Raw genomic sequence first — 18,768 nt, 5'->3', positions numbered from 1 at the left:
TCTCTCCAAATACTTCCAGTTGGAAAACGTCCACTTCAGCTACTTGCCACCAGGGCGTCACTTTCTCCCCTCGGCTTACCTGCTACTACTTAATTATTCTTCCAAATAGACTCTGGGCATGTTGCGAAGGTAGCTCTTTAAGCACTTCTGAATCCATGATGACTATATATGTACACATCTTACACACTCCCACAGGTCTCTCACACCCTTTTTCCCTCCGGCCAGTTCTCAGCACTCACCCAGGCCACGTCCGGAATGCCAGCCCACCTGGGAGCAAACAGTACTCGAGGAATAATCCTCAAGACCAAGAAACTGACTGGACTGCAACATGTGGTGAGAGAAAATGGGGGGGTGGGGGGGGAATAAGCATTACAGATAGCAGCTGTCCATTAAGTGGTTTAAATCTGTTGGTTAAAAAGCCGAATAAACAAATACACAGATGGGGTCTCGTTCCTTGGGGATTCCGGAGTCTGAGGAGCCAGTGTCCAGTTCGGCCTCCCTGGAGTCGTCCCTATGCAAAACTTGCACCGGTTGCGCTCTCAAAAGCCCCAGGCTCGCACGTGTCTTTACCCTCTGGTCCCTCCTAATCGGTGTCACCCCACGCGCCAGGTGCCCTGAGAGACTTACCTAAGAGATCTCAGAGTCTGAGGATAGTAGGGCAACTTCTCCTCCCTGCTCTAGACGGGCCCAAACGCCCTCAACAAGCGAGGGTCCACAACGACGCTCGCCCAGAGGTCGGGGTGTCGGGGCGCGTCCTGGCCTGCAGGGCGGGGAGACGCGCGCGGGAGGCACGCGGGCGGCGCGCCCGGCCACCCAGTGGGTCCTGCAGTGCAGCCGCCGCCGCACATGAGCCGCGGCGAGCGCGAAGGGCCGTCGGGACACGAGCTCTGCCCGGGTTAAAGCCAACCCCCAGCTACCGACTGCCCTCCGCTCGCCAGGGGCCTCCACCGACTTACAGGTAAAAACCAAGCGAGAAGCCCTCCCTTTCTCCGCAAGGTGCCCGCGCCCCTCCCACATTCCCTCCCTAAAGAACCGGGAGGCGCGAGTTCACCCTAAACCTACGCCCAGAGTGAGGAGACCTTTCCAAAGCAGAGTAAAAGTAAGACTAGGACAGATCCCGGGTGAAGCGGGTCGTGCTGTGGACAGGGGAAAGAGCGTGATGGGGGCAGCAGTCAAGATGCACCATTATCCCGAAGCATCACTAGGGGCCAGGAGTTTCTTTACTGGAGAAACAGTTGTGTCCCCTCTCCGCCTCCAGTTCCCAGAAAAGTACTTCTTAAATGAACGCTGAAGCGCCTAACTTAGAGACGGACGAGCAGCATGCACTTGCCCAATTGAGTAAATAAAGGTCAGCAGTTGGATCAATAGTGTGCTTCCAACCGCCAGATGTTTTTACTGTTGTTTCTCCTCCCAGGGGGAAGGGGGGAAGGGAGGGGAAGGAAGAGACAACAAACAATAAAAATAAAAGAGTAAACAAACACACATCTGGTGTTTCGACACACATTTTCCTCCAGCCGCGGTCTCTCTGGACGAGGAAAAATTTTGCATATTCAAAACTAAAAATTAAACGTGAGCCAAAGGCAATCTCCCCTCTGTCGATTCTCCCTTCCCCCATCACAATGCAAAATGAAAAGGAACAACAAGTGGTGATGTTAGGTCCGGAAGGCGACCCCGACGCGGAGCCAAAATTTGACACATGTCACACCCGCCCCGCCGCACCAAGCGCAGCGGCTGGGGCTAAACTTTGCAGCAGCCGCCGCCGCCGCCGCCGCCGCCGCCGCCGCGGGAGGAGCGCGCAGTAGAGTAAAGTCGCAGCCCGGCCCGGCGTGGAGGTGGCTGGGACGGGGTGGGGTGCGGAGGTGCAGCGCGCCAGAGTGAGGGCGAAGAAACTTACCGCGACCTGGGACGCCTGGGCAGCGTCCCGGGAGGTGGCACCCGCGGCGCCGAGGCAGAAGCCCCCAAACAACACACCCACGAGCGAGTCCCGGCAGCTGCTGCCACGAGTGGGGGGCGCGCCCTGGGGGGGGCCGGAGGAAGCCGCAGCCAGCAGACGCGGCCGCCGCATAAATAACCGGGACGGGCGCTCGCGGGCGGGCTGCGGGTGGCGCGGGGCTCGAGCCGGGGCGCAGCGGCCGCCGCGGAGCTGCACGCGCCGGCGTGTCTCGCGCTTTCTCGGAGGCTCGCGCTGTCTCGCGCTGCCGCTCCCCCCACCCGGATCTGTGTGTGTGTCTGTATGTGTGTCTATGTGTGTGAGTGTGCGCTGGCGGGCGCGCGCACCCGGGCGCGCGCGCGTGTTGTTGGCAATGCAAACTGTACACACACTGCGCGCGGAGCCGCCTCTCCTCGGAGGGGCGGGGTGGGGGAAGGGACGCCTCGGAGGATTCTGAAGTACTGCCGGGCCACTTGTTTGTTTTGTTTCACTTTGCGTTGTTATTGTTGGTTGTTGTTGGTCCCCAAAGTGGTTTGGAACCAGCCGGTTAGAATGCCTGTCGCCCCCATCTACCTATCTCCCCCGGTCCCCCAACTTCTTTAAAGGAGGGGGAAACGCGGAGCAGAATATTGTTCGGCTTTGCAGTGGAGCCTCCTGGCTGACGTCAGGTCCACCTGCTATGTAAACAACTCGCTGGAGAACTTGTTTGTTCTGCGCCAGATCTTCCCCCACCCCCACCCTTCTCCCCACCTCCTGCTCCGCCTCCTCCCGCTCGGCCCAGACGGCGCGTCGAGGAAGGGGGTGGGGAGGGAGGAGAGAACAAAACCGTATGCTGTATTGGCAAAGCCGAGTTGTGTCTGCTGCTTCTTGGCAGTCCCCAAAGTACGTCCTCTCAGCAGACGGAGCTGCTGGCAAATGAAACAGGGGATTCCACGTGAAGTGCAGAAAGCCTCGAAGGGATCCAAAGCCCTCGGTGGCAGGGAGTTAAAAGTGCATGGTAGTGAGACAGGGAGACCCAAGCGTGCGTTAAAATGCTGATTGGCCTTTCTTTTCACGGTGTGCGCCTCCGCGGCCTGGGCTGGAGAGAGGCCGAGTGTCTTTCTCACTCTTCATTGTTGTCGTGGCTCCTGTCTCACTTGGGCCCAGGAGTTCTTGGGCTTCCTCGTGGTGGCTCCGTCCGGGTCACCGGCGTGGGGCTGGGCGGCGGGCCGGCCGGGGCGGAGCTTGAAAGGAAGGGGCCGCCGACCTGGGACTTTTAGGGTTTGAGGCTTTCGAGACGGGCCCTATCAGTGACTGAGGGTTGCCAAAGTACCCGGAATGAAAGGAAAGAAGAAACTGCCACAGCCCGCTCCGCGCGCACTTCAAAGCCAAGGCGCCGGCGCGGGGGATGCGCGGGCCCAGCCTCCACAGCACCAGGGTCCCAGCTCCCGTCCGTGGAGCACGACCCAGCCAGCTGGCCCACGCGGGACCAAGGGGATGACGAGGGAGAGACCGAGGGAGGACCAGACAGGCCTGGATGGGACGCGGGACCCGACTGGGGGATTCCTCCGTGTAGTCTCTTCCCCAAGCCCGCTCCCGGCAGGCGGTTCCTCCCCTCCGTCTCCCGCCAGTCGCTCCGCTGCCCGCTGGCTGCGCGACCCTCCACCCGCCGCCTTCTCGGCGAGCTGCCGCCTGAGCCCCGCCGCTCAGCTGACAATCAGTGGCAAAGCGTGGCGTTCCGAAAGGCGCTGAAACTTTCTTCCAAATAGCTGCAGCCGAGAGGCCATTGCGAATTAGAGCCTGGCCCCCGGCTTCTTCCCGGCCAACTTTAACATCTCCGGTGGCAGAAAGGGGGGAGGGTGGCTGGGGAGACGGGCGAGCAGCACTAAACTTCTGCCTTTGAGTCTTTCTTTTCCTCAAAGAGCAGCGCGCCCTTTCTCTAAAGGGCAGACGCGAGCTCACACACACACACACTTGGCACCAACTCTTCCCTTCAGAACCCGCAGTTCTCCCGGGGAGGAAGCAGCCCTGGCACCCACATCTGTAAACACACCGTCAGCTTTTCTAGTGAAACCAATTAAGTCAATAAGCCAAGGGGCTGGTCGTGGGAAGACGGCCCCTGCCAGGAGCACGAGGAACGTGGCAGAGTTGAGCTTTGAATTGCGGTGCTTTCTGCGAGCTTTTAAACTCCAGGTAGTCCTTAAGTGCTCTGCTTATGAATTGTGTTCTCACTCTTTTTAAAACTGTCTTTTTCGAAATGCAGGCTGAATAGTGGACAAATAACCCAGATCTTTTTTCTTTTTTCTTTTTTTTTTTTTTTTCTTCCCCAAGATGGGAGCAGGGAAAGAAGGAGAGAGCATTCTTTAAAATTAGGAAACGCCAGACCCAAATGGCCCTACCTCGCCCTTCTGAAAGATTGGGGATAATTTCATGTTAAGTAATCTGCGTCTGTGCTTCATTGGCAAACCTACATAAAAAGCGGATTCTATGAATTAACCTGAAACTATTTTGCAAAAGACAAGGAGCAAACGGTGTCTAAATCCTTGGAGAGCTGAGGATGTCTTTCCACAAGATTTGTGAAAAAAGGTAACAGAATAGTCAAGAGGTCTACAGAGTCCCACTTTCCCCCTTTCTTCTTCCTCCCCCGCAGACACCGACTCGATTTACTTCTCTGTCCAGGGGTCTGGAGGAAGTGAGTGGGAAAGGTTTATTAGAGAGGAGTCCGGGCCACTTGGAAGAGAAGTTCAAGTTCCCAACGAGGAGAAAGAGGGTTACGCTCCAAAGACTTGGAGAAGAGCGGGTTTAGTTAGCCTTTCTCTTTCCTGTACACAAAGACACGTTTTGGTGAAATTCGCCGCCTCTGACGTTTCTCTCCTGTGAATACAAATAGCCAGGAGCCAAGGGGTGCAAAAGGATATCTCAGTCCGAGGAGCACTTCTTTCTAAGTGGGCTGTGTCCCCTTGACACTCGTCTTTCTAAGCGGGGCTGAGCCCGCAGCCCCCGGATGCCCCCGCTTAACTTCGCCCCATTCTGTCCTCGCCTGCTGCCATTCCCCGGGCCACCAACCCTTCCCGCAGGGAAGGCGCCCAGGGAGTTGAGAAAGCAGGTCCTGCCAAGAGCCGCTGCCCCGGGCGGACCCCTAGCCCGCAGCCAATGGGCTGGGCCCGGGTTCGAGAGGTGAAAGTTCAGGCCCAGGGCTAGCGGCTCGCTGCCCCTCTGCGCTCGCCTCTCTCCCAGCCCCCGCCCCCGGCCACAGTGCAGACACAGCCCGGCTACCAGGGGCTGCCACGGTGGCACGTAGTTTGTTGATGGGTGGTCATAAAATATATTTATTTGCAATTCCTTTAACTCGCCCACCACCCCCGCCCCAGCATGGCCCGGAACACTGCGGGCTTTGTTCGCCTAGCTGCTGCTGGAGCCGGCCGGGGTTTAGCGCTCTGTGCTAACAGACTCCAAAAAAAGTTGAAGTGTAATAATAGGAAAACCGGGTTTCCGCAGCCGAGGAAAACGCTGAAAGGGCAAACAGCGAACGAATAGTTTTCTTTTGCACAAGTCACTGGTCAGCCCACTGGATCGTGGCAGCCTTGCAACGAAACACTGCCTAACAGAGAAAAGGGGAAAGCCAAATCCTGTCCCTGTAGTCGCCGCGCAGGGTCGCAGCCACAGCTCAAGCCTCCTTTGCAGCACGTGGGGCTGCAAAAGTCATTTAGAAAGGTTCCAGGGGAAAGTTACACGGGGCTACCGGGTACCTGGGGAGTTTCACCAACTGGACCTCGAAGTCTCTCACGAAAATTTATTTGATTGCAAGTTCCTTTTACGATGAAACCGCAAATCAACAAATTCCAAGCCCCTGCTCTGGGACGGTCGAGGCGAAAGATAAATTCGTTTGAGATGGTCTCTGCGAGCGCATCTTGCGCGAAATAACCCACCTCAACTGAAACTAACCAAGGCCAGGATGAAGGAAAGCAACGTACGCGAGTGACACGTATCAGAAATGTCGGTTTCATGCTTCCCCGAGCGGACTGCTTCAATTTGTAGCCATTTGTTACAAAATAGAATTATTCATACACGTAGGGCTACTTTCTCCCAAACTTTCAGTTAAACAACAATTACAGGTTTGTTTTGGTTTTGTGTTTTCTTCAGAGCCATTTCACTGGGGTCAATTGTGACTGATACTTAAATTTGACTGACTTGAAAGATGGCTGGGAGAAAGGGTAAGGGGCAGGTTGTTATTAAATTATATTTTTCTTGCTGGAGATACCGTCTTCAAAGTTGTACTACTCACTTCAAATAGCTTGTGACAAAAGTCTTCAAATGCAAGGTGAAATATGTTCCCTTTTCCACCTAAGAACGGGCACCTATCAGGTTCCTACTTTTCCCCGTCCTCTACAGTTTTTCTGAAGATGAGCAAATAAACAGACTCCCCTTAGACATTCCGCTATCACCACTCTCCTCCCTGACACATTTTAGGAAAGAGAGAAAATTCTAGTTTCACGGAAGTCAAATCAAGGGTAATCTATGTTACAAAGTCAAATTGAATGTTGGTGGAGTTACACCACCATCTGTCGTTAAGCTTCGGGACTACAAAATTTGGGGCCTATAATAAATCTTAATGAGCTTTCCCAACTTTTTGTTTGTTTGTTTGAAATCACAAACTATACTTTTCGTTTGTATTTTTATAACATGTACCCTAAATTTGCCTGAGTCCTAAAGCAACACATAGGCGTTCATGAATTCATGCTGCTACCCGGCTTCTCCAGTCATCTCATCGTCAGAAAAAAATAAATACCCCACTTCTGCCAGCTTCCAGATAAAGCCTTTAGAAATCAACAGTGGGACTGCAGACTTCCATTACCCCTCCCCTTCCCTTGCTTCTAGCAGGCTACTGATAGAAAGAGCCTCTGCTATAAGGGCCACCCATGTCCTGGAGCCAATAATAGACTTCTAATTCTCTCATGAATTTAACCCCATCCTTTGTTAGTATATCTAATCTTGAAACCTATAAACACAGCATATCTCTGCTAAGAGGTCAGCTGTGTCTTTAAAAATTGCTTGAAAGACAGTTAATGTCAGGTTCCAGTTCTGGTTGATATCACTGCAGAGACAAAGATCAATTGCTCTGGCATAAGATCATGCCAAGGAAGGCTTTATCCAAATGAATATAGAAAAAAAGACAACTACTGGATAAAGAATTCTAATGCTCACCCAAAAGCCTCCATCAAGCAATGAGAACTCCATTTTTTTTTTCACACAACACTGTGGTGGCACAGTATATATACATTAGACCTATTTTTTTTTAATGATCTCAAAATATCTCGCCCCTCTCTGTGTTAGAGACTTGACTACCAAATTTCTATTTTCCAGAAAATAATTACTTTTTTAAAAATGTAACAGCTTGCTTATGTTGGTATGCATTCCCTGGAAATAGTAATATTAAGTAGAATCATACTAAATTATCTACATTTGAGCAACTTTGACCACACAAATCACAATTTCACATGATTCAAATTCATAGGAACTAGATTTTTCTGAGAAGTGGTCTATCACTGTAAGAATAAGTATAGCTAAATTGTTAAATCCCTGATGTTTACTTCCTGACACATTGACTTAAATATGTTGAATTGCTTGGTGCAAGAGCCCTTTGCTTGATGATGTTTCTACTATTACATTAGTTTTAGAGTTTGTATGTCTCTGGATAGCAATGAAATTTTGGAGCTGAAGGAAACTTCAGAATACTCTAGTCCAGTCCCTTCATTTGAAAAATCACAAAGCAAAGATCCAGACATGACAGCAAGATTATACCCCTCATTAGTAAATCTGGTAATTATTATTGAACTATTTCATATTTCTAGACATATAATAATCCTCCTTCCTCATACTCCACAAAAGGCATTTTTGTCACACCATCCCCCCCCCCACCCCCTGCCCCATCTCTTTACATTTTCTTCACATCCATCGAAACCGATACGGCTCATTGATGGCAATACCTTTGGATGTCAGTACAGTATTAAAGATGGTTAACTGTCATGTCATGTCCACTGTAATACACAGGAGGAAAAAAAAGTCTGATGACTTGTTTCTCTTGAAAGTCAATTAAAGTCTGCAAGATTTCTTCAATAGTGTAAAGAGGTTCATCACTGTTGATTGCAAGTGTTCATTATAGAAAAACTGATGGCAAGAGGTGCTAACACAAACCACGGTTTATGATGTTTTTCAGGGTTAATGATCTTCAGGGACTCCTAGGGGGCGAAACCCATAATCTCAGTAGCAGCTTGTCTTCACTACACTCCAGAAATAAAGGCTAACATGAGGCTGTGAGAAAAATACAACATTGATTTTTTTTAAGCTATGAGCAAAAACGAACTATATCAGGATCCTGCATCGGTGTAGATTTTTATTTTGGTTTAATAACCATAGGGCTGTAGTAACCATAGTCGTTTACCCAAAAGATGTATTGAAGTGGTTAATTGTAACAAATCATATAAAAGTTCAGTTGTTCGCCATCTCCCTCTCCCCCTTCTCCTTCTCCCTCTTCTCCTTCTGTGTCTCTTTCTCCTCCTTTTCCTTCTACTTTTTCCTCCCTCTGCCATCGTCTACATTACCACCCTCACAATGAAAACTTCCAAACTTCCCCACAGATACTCATCTCCTAAGCTCCAGATGTGTTGAATCAATTGCCTGTTGATAGCACCATATGAATTGTGAAAACGTACCACTTGCCCTCTTTTCTCCTTGGGCAGCTACTCCTCATGTCGCCTGGTTAACAGTTAGTAGTCCCTCAATCCAACCAGTTACTGAAGCCAAAAGACCCAAGTCACATGTGCTACCTCCTCTGTCTTCTCACAATTCAAGCAGCATTAGGTTTTGTTCACTGTTACTATTTCCTCTCCCATTCTCTTCTTCCATCTATCCCAGTGGTGTTGCCTCACTTCAAGATTTCATCACTTCTCTCCTGGTCATTCTGGATAACTTTCTAATCACCTTCCGTACTTTCGGTTTCTTTTTGTTCTACATCATCCTCCTCTCTGCTTTCTAGAACATGTCTAAAACACGTGTGAATTACACCAAGCTTCCCTTGATGGCCAGTGGAGTTGAATCTCAAGTTCTATAGTCCAATAGGACAAATATGGCTAACAAACACGAGGTATTTAATCATCTTCTTTGGAATGAATGAATGAATGTCATGCCCCAGACAGATGTATTTTAGATGTGAAATATTTTCTCTCAGAATATATATATATGTATATATATATATATATATACATATTTATATATAAATAAAGATATATTTTTAGCTGTGTATCATTTTCAGCAGATCTGTAAGTCTGTTTTGTACCCAATCATCTGGCTAAAATAGTTGTAACTGAAGATTTTCATTATTTTTTCATATGAAAGAACTTAGCAGATAGATATAAAAGTATGTTCAATCTGGCATTCCTATTCCCAACTGCATTATTTAATGGATCAACAAATATTTATATACTAAGCACTGTGGTAGGTATTCTGAGAATTAAAGATGTATAAGATTAGGTCCCTGCCCAGAACGTACCCTCTAGTGAGAACTAGAAGATATATAAGTGGATTATTTCAATAAAACATGAATTTCAATACAGCCTAAGATAGAGGTATATCCAGGATACAGTGAGACCAGGGAAAATATTTCTTGAGGCTACACTAACAAGTTATGCAGCCCTATGTTTTCGTGTGTTTGTGATGATAGCTTTAAAAAATAAATCTAAGAATACATCTTTTATTTTTTAAAGTTTTTATTTAAATTCCAGTTAGTTAACATACAGTGTAATATTCGTTTCAGGTGTACAATATAGTGATTCAACACTTCCATACATCACCTCGTGCTCATCACAAGGACTCTCCTTAATCCTGATCACATGTTTAACTCATGCCTGCACCCATGTCCCCTCTGGTAACCATCAGTTTGTTCTCTATAGTTGAGAGTCTGTTTCTTGGTTTACCCTCCCCACCTCATCTTTTAACCAAATGTTTAAATTTTCCAAACAGCAGCCTCAGAAAACTTATAACCTTTGAGCAAAAGCACAAAGTTGTGGTAAAAACAGTTATACCAAGGACAATGGTGGGTTTAAGGACTGTGAGGAAGTTTGAGACAGTTCCCTGAATTATCTCAAAAGTACAGAATGCACGTTTATAAAAAGATTACTTCTAATTTGTCCTGATTTTACCACAGGAAAATACTTTCATAATAGGCAAGAACTGAAAAGAAAGTAAGAGAACATTTTAAAATGTTCTCAGTTTAGGGAGAGATTCGCATGTTTTTGTTTGTTTTGTTTTGTTCTTTTCCCTCAGCATCCTTTCTGGCTCTCAACTGAGGAAAGCAGTTATCCTGGCCCCATGGGGTCCCCTAGGGACAGTCATAGGATATTGCATTCTCCAATTTTTCCCCCATGTCAATCACCTTTTTCTGTCCCATCAAGGCATGCTGGTCCCCTGCTATCCCTCCCTTGTTAACACCACCCCAAGTTCAGTAAATATAGCAGTAGGCCATACTTTCTCAGTTACATATTACCTCCTCTCTAAGTTCTTTCCTCCCTCTTCTGCTTCTTTTTCATTTAACTTACAAAAATGTTTCTCACTAATTTTGTGCCTCTCTCTTTTTCTGTCTTCCATTCTTCCCAGAAAACACACACACATGCACACAATCATTGTTGCTATGTTTAAGAGCAGAGCTAGTAATGTAAGAAATGAAGAAACATGGAAATGAACATGAAAATAGGAAAAAAATTAAAAATTAGTCCTATTAGCTTTTAAAACCTTCAGGTCCCCAGATAAAGGAGCAGTGAAATACTCTTATACCCCTCTGTGAGTTAAATTGATATGATTCAATTGGAAAGCAATTTGGCAACTTGTGTTACAGCTTTTTAAATTAGTCCCTTAGCTAGACTGCAATCCAAAAGAAATTATCTAAAATGCAGATGGAAAAGCTTCATGCAAAAGCTGTTTATCATAGAATTATTTACAATAGTGCATATATAGAAGTGATTATAGTCAACAATATATAATATAGCCTAACCACTAAAATAATATTATAGGATGTTTTAATAACATATAAACTGCTTTTGTTATACGGTGGAAAAATAGTATATAAAAGTGTATCAAAAAAAAAAAAAACAAGACTAGGAAGAAATGTACCATTGTGATATCCCCCAAACTGGCCCATAATCATCTCTACTTCCTGGTAGCCGCATCCTTGTGCAGTCCCCTCCCACATTGTTCCAGGCTCCATCTATATGGCAGAGGTGATGTTATGTCACTTCTGAGCTTAGGTTATAAAAGATTGTGTGACTTCTGTCTAGGGTTTTGGATCTGTCTCTTAGATCACTCGCTCAGGCAAGCTGCCATATTCTGAGCAGCTCTGTGGAGAGGCCAACATGGTGAGGAAGTGCTGTCTCCGGGCAACAGCCGGGGAAGAACTAAGGACTGCCAACAACCATGTGAGTGAACTTGGAAACAAATCCTCTTTTTCCCAATTGAGTCTTCTTATGATGACTGCACCCTGGCCATCAGCTTGATTCCTACATCATGAGAGAATCTGAGCAACAACCACTCAGCAGACCAATTCTGGGTTTCTGACCTTCAGAAACTATGAACTAAAATATGTGTGTTAAATTAAAGCTGTTAAGTTTTTTTTTTCTTTTTTTGGCGGGGGGTGTAATTTGTTACACAGCAATAGATAACTGTAAAAACATGATAAAAAAGGTTATATTTAAGTAGCTTAATTTCAGGTGATATTTTTTTCCCTTTCCTCTTGTATTTTCAAATCCTCTGCAATAAAGGTTTATTGTAATTGGATAAAATTAAATAATTTATTAAACAACTATTTTAAATTCTGTATTTGAAAAGACAGTGCCCTAGAGTGCTTTTTAGAATTGCCGCAAATTTAGTACCACCTCCCCCACCGATCGACATCCTCTAATAAAACTGGATTTATTTCAAGCATAACTTAAATACAAAATTATATTTCAACTTTACTTTTTAAAATTTACCTAGAAAAGTGGTGTTCCACATTTTTTTAATACAAATAAACAACATAGACACATATGACATGTGCATTTCATGAACTAGCAGGGTATCTGAACACCATTTACAACATTGTTTCTGAGAAGAGCCGATTCCAAGTTTAGACAAATCACTTGCAAACGTACTGTATTGTAACACAGCATCTTCCTATATAGGCCATTCAAGAACTCATATAGGTAAAAGGCCTTTTCTTCCTTGATTATATATAACAGGAAAGCTTAAATGATTTTGTCTTAAGTGAAATAAGTGAAGTGAATAAAACAAACTGTGAACTGATAAAGTAAAACTAGATTCTCACTTTATATTTAATCATAAGAAACAACCATTGTCTCTTGAGGTTTTCCTAATTAGGTTATAGCACAGTTACAGTAGTTGAGTAGAGAAGGTCAAAGCAAGTTCTAAATTAGTTTAGCAAAAATTAGCAAGTCAATAAGTGTGTTTTTCTCAAATTACAGTAAACATGCTAAAACAAACAGATTGCCTAATCTGTTAATAATAATGCCTTCTGTCTTCATATTATAAAAACCCAAAACATTGATTTTATGCTTAGTTGATTAAAAAATTAAGTCATGAAAAACCATAGAAAACCATTTCTGGATCCTGATAATAGTTTTTGTATAATCAATTTTTATAATATCTAATTGCCTTGTGAATTTCAAGTTGGTAAAATAAAATAGATATATAAAATAATTTTCATAACATAAAATATATTGTGAGTATGTTAATTATTTAGATTTTTCAGGTTATATTTCTAAGTAACTGTGAACACCAAGTGCATTGTAGAGTTTACTTCAGGAAACTTATATAGAATATTATCATTGAGTTCATGATCATAAATAAATATGGTTCCTCTCATAAGAATATATTGTATGTACTAGACAGATAAATTTCTGCTAAAGTAAGATTTCATTTCCCTATCCAAAGATTCTCACATTTTCTGACTTATTTTTTGAAGTTAAAAAATCTTTTCATTACTTCTATGATCCTTTGTCCATAGTGTTGTTGATTCATCTTCTATAACAATCCTCTTTTCCACCTCCTCACTAAATTCTGTGAATCAGGATCAAAGACAAAGATGTCTGAACTGGTGAAAGAAATGTATGATATTTTAACCAATTGAAGAAAACTCATTGATACCTTCCATGGTTTTTTCAAATAACTAGGTCATTAAGGATCATAAATCATAAAGTATCTTTCCTAGAAAAAAAATTGAATATATGTTAAGCAAAAATCCATGTTCGTTAGTCCCTGATCCTATATGCAATCAAGTTCAGGTAATTTATTTTTAGATAAGAGATACGAAAACTCTATGTTGGGACATAATAATATTGGAGAAAAGACACTCTAAAATGAACCACTGAAGGCAATTTGACCTCTAAAATATGGTATTAAGATGAGCTCTACCTCGCAGATTTTAGCAGGAAAATGTGGTGAACAAATGTAAGACTTTCAAAGGAAAGGAAGTTCATACAGCTGTTTGACTGTGAAAATTAGATAACCTGCGGTCATAAAACATAGACCCTTTTACTTCCTGAATCCAACTCAGTTCAATTCCAACAAATATTTATTGGGCCCATGTAATTTGTCTGTCAATATTTAATATCATAGAATCATAATCTTTAGGTTAGATGTAGGCTTAGAGGACACCTAATCCAAGATTTGTCCTGAAGAATTTGGGTATGGATTTTTGTTATGAAAGTAGTATTTCTTGGAGTCTTTTCATCAAGAGTAGTCAGGAAATAGGGTCCAGAGGTGACTGGCTACCCAAGCTGTTTCCAAAAATTCTTGCATTTCAGAGTAAATGTCCTCAGTGCTTTTCTTGACTGAGTATTAAGCAGTTCACCTCTAGAAATTTGTAACTTAAACTGAAGCCAGACATACCTTGGAAGATGCCCTTTCTGCTTCCCCCTCCACTGCACCATCCTTTACACTGATTTTCTAAGGACAAGCCTTAGTTCTGCCATAATCAAGTTCATCAAGGATTCAATGCCTCAGAAAGATGCCTGTAATATCAAGAGCTAACTCAGCTGGAAGAGAAAACAGAGCTGAGCACACTTACCGGAACAGGCTTACCGGTCCGATCCTGTTCTACGGCAGAACCTCAGGAAGAGCTTCCTTGAGAATATCCTGGGCTGCGGAGGTGTTACCATATTACCTTGTTCCTTCTAAAGCAGTGCATGCCTTTTCCTAGGGCAGGCCCTGGCAAGAGCAGATCATCTTCAGGTGAATATATAGGACAACTAGGTACACTTGTTTCTCCACACATACCTTAGCCATTAAGCAGGAGATGAAGTTTATGAGGCTTGCAAGAAGCATGCTTTTGTGTGGATATTTGGTGGAGCAGGCTCAATTAAAAATGTTTCAGGTGAATCCTGTCTTTACCATTCGTATAACAGAATAGGTGTCACTATTACTTTGCCAACTATGGACCGACATTTCTAAAATGCAAACTGAAAAAAAAAAGCATGTGAGAAGAGACATGATTGACCATATTCATTCTTGAATATTGTTTTTTGGGTAATGATGATATAAACAAAAATAATTTGACTGTGAAAAATGGTTCACCTTAATTAGAGAGATGTGAGATTACCATATGATCACTATAAAAAATTACTGAAAAAAGTATTCATCAATTGATTTGATGCGGAAATTTTTCAAATCACACAAGGAAAGTATATTACTAATATATTTTTTCTTGTGTGTATTATGACATTTTCTATGGTAAAACAAATATATTTTCAGTTTTTAATTACTGATTCTGGTTTTGGTAGTTTTCTGATTTTCAAAAAGATAATAAACTTACGGGTGTTGAGTTTATTAATGCTTAAATGATAACACAGTTAATTTTGGTAATATTTATATAAAGTAACCTGGTTACTTATTAGATTAGTCCTTTTTAGTCTAGGTTTAAATTGTTTTATTTATTTACAAAGTAAACATTCGAAAAGTACCCAGAAAAGGGAAGAGAGTTATTACTTGAAACAAGTTTAGTTTATATTGCTTTATAAAGTAATATATTACTAAAATAATATAAACTAAACTGATAGCTTATTATGTAAAACAAAAATAAATTTGTAAATTGGACTTCATCAAAACTTTAAAAAAACTTTTTCTCTGTGAAATACCCTGTTAAAAAAGGATGAAAAATTCAAGCTATGGACTAGGAGGAAATCTTGGCAAGCCACATATGTGAAAAAAAGATCTGTGTCTGGAGCATATACTCTCAAAACTTAAGAATTAAAAAAAAGAAAGAAAGAAAACAATTCAATTAGAAAATTGGCAAAAGACATGAGACATGAATCAAAGAGGATACACAAATGGTAAATAAACACATGAAAAGATGTTTAACATCCCTAGTTACTACACACCTATTAGAACTGATAACATTTAAAAAAAAATCGTGGCAATGTCAAATCCTGGCAAGGATGTGGAGAAACGCTCTCTCATACATTGCTGGTGGGAATGTAAAATGGTATAGCCACTTTGGAAAAGAATGTGGCAGTTTCTTAAAAAAAAAAAATGAAACATACACTAATATAACCCAGCAATTGCAATACTGGGCATTTATCCCAGAGAAATGAAAATTTAGTTCCACCAAATACCTATCCAAGAACTTTCATAGAAGTTTTATTTGTAATATTCTAAAACTTGAAACAACCAAAATATCCATCAACAGCTGAGTGGTTCAACAAACTGTTTTGCATCCACACCATGGATTACACTGCTAAAAAGGAATGAATAATTGATACACAAAATACTTTGGTTGGATCAAGGGCATTAAGCTGAGTGCAAAACGTCAAACTCAAAGGTCACACAGTATATGACTCCATGTATATAACATTCCCAAAATAACCAAATTGTGGAGATAAGGAACAGAATAGCGGTTCCTAGGATTAGGACCCTGGGTGAGAGGAGTTGGTGTGACCAAGGGGGTAGCCTGAGAGATCATTGTTGTGATGGAATAGTTCTGGATCTTGATTGTTGTGCTGGATACACAAACATGTACATGATAAAATGTCATGGAACTGTACAGACACGTTGTACACAAGCCAATGTCCGTTTCCTTCTTTTAATGTTAAACTATGGTTTGTAATATGTAACCATTGTGGGGAACTGGATGAAGAGTACATAGAACCTCTCTGTGGCATTTTTTTTAGAGTTTATTTATTTTGAGAGAGAGAGAGCGAGCGAGCAGAGGAGGGGCAGAAGAAGGAAAGAGAGGGAGAAAGAGAAGCCCAAGCAGGCTCCACACTGTCAGCGCAGAGCCCAACGTGGGGCTCGAACTCACCACGAACCCATGAGATCATGACCGGAGCTAAAACCAAGAGTCTGACATTTAACCAACTGAGGTATATCTGTAGTATTTTTTAATATTCCTGTAGTCATATAATTCTTTTAAATTTAAAAGTTGAAAAAATATGTACACCTGACATAGAAAGCCCAGACTTACAAGAAGAGATAATGGGTTGTCCTGGCACATACTGCAAAGGTCTATTTATGTCCCTGGATAGTATTTAAGAAAAAAAATCCTCTTCTTTTTTTATTTAACATAGTTAAGCTTATTTCATAATGTCTAAGCAAATTACAGGTTAGATTGTCTTGTTCTAGGACTTCGTATGAATTGACTCACATACATGTGTCTTTTATGCCTGGCTTTTTTTTTTGCTAGCATAATGATTTTAAGTGCATCCATGTTGTATGTATCAATAGTTCATTCTTTTCTGTTGCTGAATGGTATTCTACTGAACAGGTGTACTACTGTTTCTGACTCATTCACTTATCTATGACTTTTTGGGTTGCTTCCAATTTGGGGATGTTAGGGCTGTCTGAATTTTTCATTTTTCAAACAGTTGTGCATATGTTACATTATAAAAATCAAAACAAAAAACTGCCAGGAGCAACAATTGTAATAACAAACCCCAAAGCAAAAAGAGAACTCTTGCGTCATTCAAGAATTCTTTTGCTTTTAAGCAATAGCATATTCGAACAACAGTGGTTTAAAACATAAGAACATTTATTGTGCCTCAAGAAATCTGCAGATGCATGCTTGCAGGGTTGGTCCAGGAGCTTAAACATGCTATCTGTGACCCAGATTATTTTTATTTTTTGTCTATCACCGTTGGTGTAATTCTTCTCTTTGTATTTGCGACCTGATGCTTACAAGATTTTCTGCAAAATTCCAGGTCTTATGTTCAAAGCAAGAAAAGGGGGTGGGGGTGGGGTGGGACAGTTTCAGAATGTTCTCTCCTCTGCCTTTTTATGAGAAAAAAAAAGCTTTGCCGAAAGCTCCCCAGCAGACTTCCCCTCATGTCTCACTGCTCTGAACTATGCCACCACTAGCTCAAGAACAGCTGGGAAAGAGGCAAAATTTTAATGACTGGCTTCCCTGAAACAATCACATTTCATCACTTGGGGCTGAGTCCATTGCCAAGTGAGACAAATTAGGGTTCTGTTAGAAAAGAGATTAGAGGGAATGGCTGATATATTGGAAACGAAGAGTGTTTGCCACAATACCTTCCCTTGATCTTATTAATTTCTATTTCTTTCTCATTTGAGGTCTCTTTTAACTTCTATCCTCTCAAGAATTTTTGAAGAAGTGCACTTTCCAAAGGCACTGTTACCAGTATGGGCTATGTTACGAGCATATGACGAATTTTTATTCATTTGTTTGTTTTAAAAGAGACTGTAGATGAACAAAAGTCTACATTTTTGGCAAAATATAATTCATTTTTTTCCCTCTAATTTTGATGTCTTGTCCATATTGAAGAGATGCTCTAGAAATACAGATTCCATCCCAACTTTACCGTGTCCCAGGAATAAATGCTCCCAATCCTCAGTTCAACTTTTCCATACTTTTTAGACCATCCATTCTTGATATAACTCAAAATATTATATTTAATATATACCAGCTGTATAAGAGTAACCTTGAATTTAAGATATGATAGACTAAAGAGAAAAGCTTTTATCACAACTTCCTATGTACATTTTCATCAACTCATATGGTACACATCTGGGCCTTTGATAGCTACATGTTAAAAAAAAAACCTGATAGACTCAAAATTAATTTTAAAGTCCTGTGTTTTTCTTGATTCTAGTCATTTTAAAAGATAAATATTATTAACATAATCATAAAGCTACCTATGAAAGTAATTTGAAGATAGTGATATAGGCACATTCTTAGAATCTAAATGTTATACGTTAAAAAAAATCTTATTGAAAGAGAAGACAGAAAGAAACTAACAACTATTGAACACTTAAGATATTCCAAGCAATAAGCTTGGTGCTTTTACAATACCTTTGATTTAGTCTTTCCCAAATATCTGTGAACTAGATCTTATTTGCCATTTCCAAATGAGAAAACTAAGGCTCAGGGAAGTTAAGTAATTTGTCTTAGGTCACATTAAAAAATAAATTCAGTTCTATGGATTTATTATCCAGGTTTTAAAAACTAATAAAGGGTGGGCAACCAACCAACCTAACATCTCAGAGAAGCCCATCAAGGCAAACATTGATAATAGCAGAGAACTCTTTATTTATGTTGGGCAAATGAAAAATAGAATTTAGGAAACCCAAGAAAAATAAAATTCAAATGTGAACTATGTCTCCCACCTTGTCATTTATTGCCATCATTAGTAAGAAGTTTCTAGTGATCTAGTCTCTACCAGTGTTCACTTTTATTCCACTGAAGGCACATGCCAGGTGGATTTAGAAAGGTTTAATTGAAGAATATTTGTTAAATAATCAGGCAATTAATTAAAATGGGCAGGAAAAACACAGAGTACCAGGATAGCAATGTGAAAAAATCA

At 42.2% G+C, this 18,768-nt stretch overlaps 1 long non-coding RNA gene across 1 annotated transcript in view; it reads left to right on the top strand.

Annotated features, from left to right (window-relative positions):
• Positions 1 to 278: 278 nt before the first annotated feature.
• LOC107180263 overlaps positions 279 to 18,768 on the top strand; it is a 32,412-nt gene continuing 13,922 nt past the window's right edge. Inside the window, exon 1 of the long non-coding RNA XR_001511027.1 lies at positions 279 to 333. This is a non-coding gene — a long non-coding RNA (uncharacterized LOC107180263). The remainder of the gene's footprint in view (positions 334 to 18,768) is intronic.

Source organism: Panthera tigris, chromosome A2 (assembly GCF_018350195.1).
Source record: "Panthera tigris isolate Pti1 chromosome A2, P.tigris_Pti1_mat1.1, whole genome shotgun sequence".
Lineage (NCBI taxonomy): Eukaryota > Metazoa > Chordata > Mammalia > Carnivora > Felidae > Panthera > Panthera tigris.
This window is presented reverse-complemented; position numbering and strand designations above follow the sequence as displayed.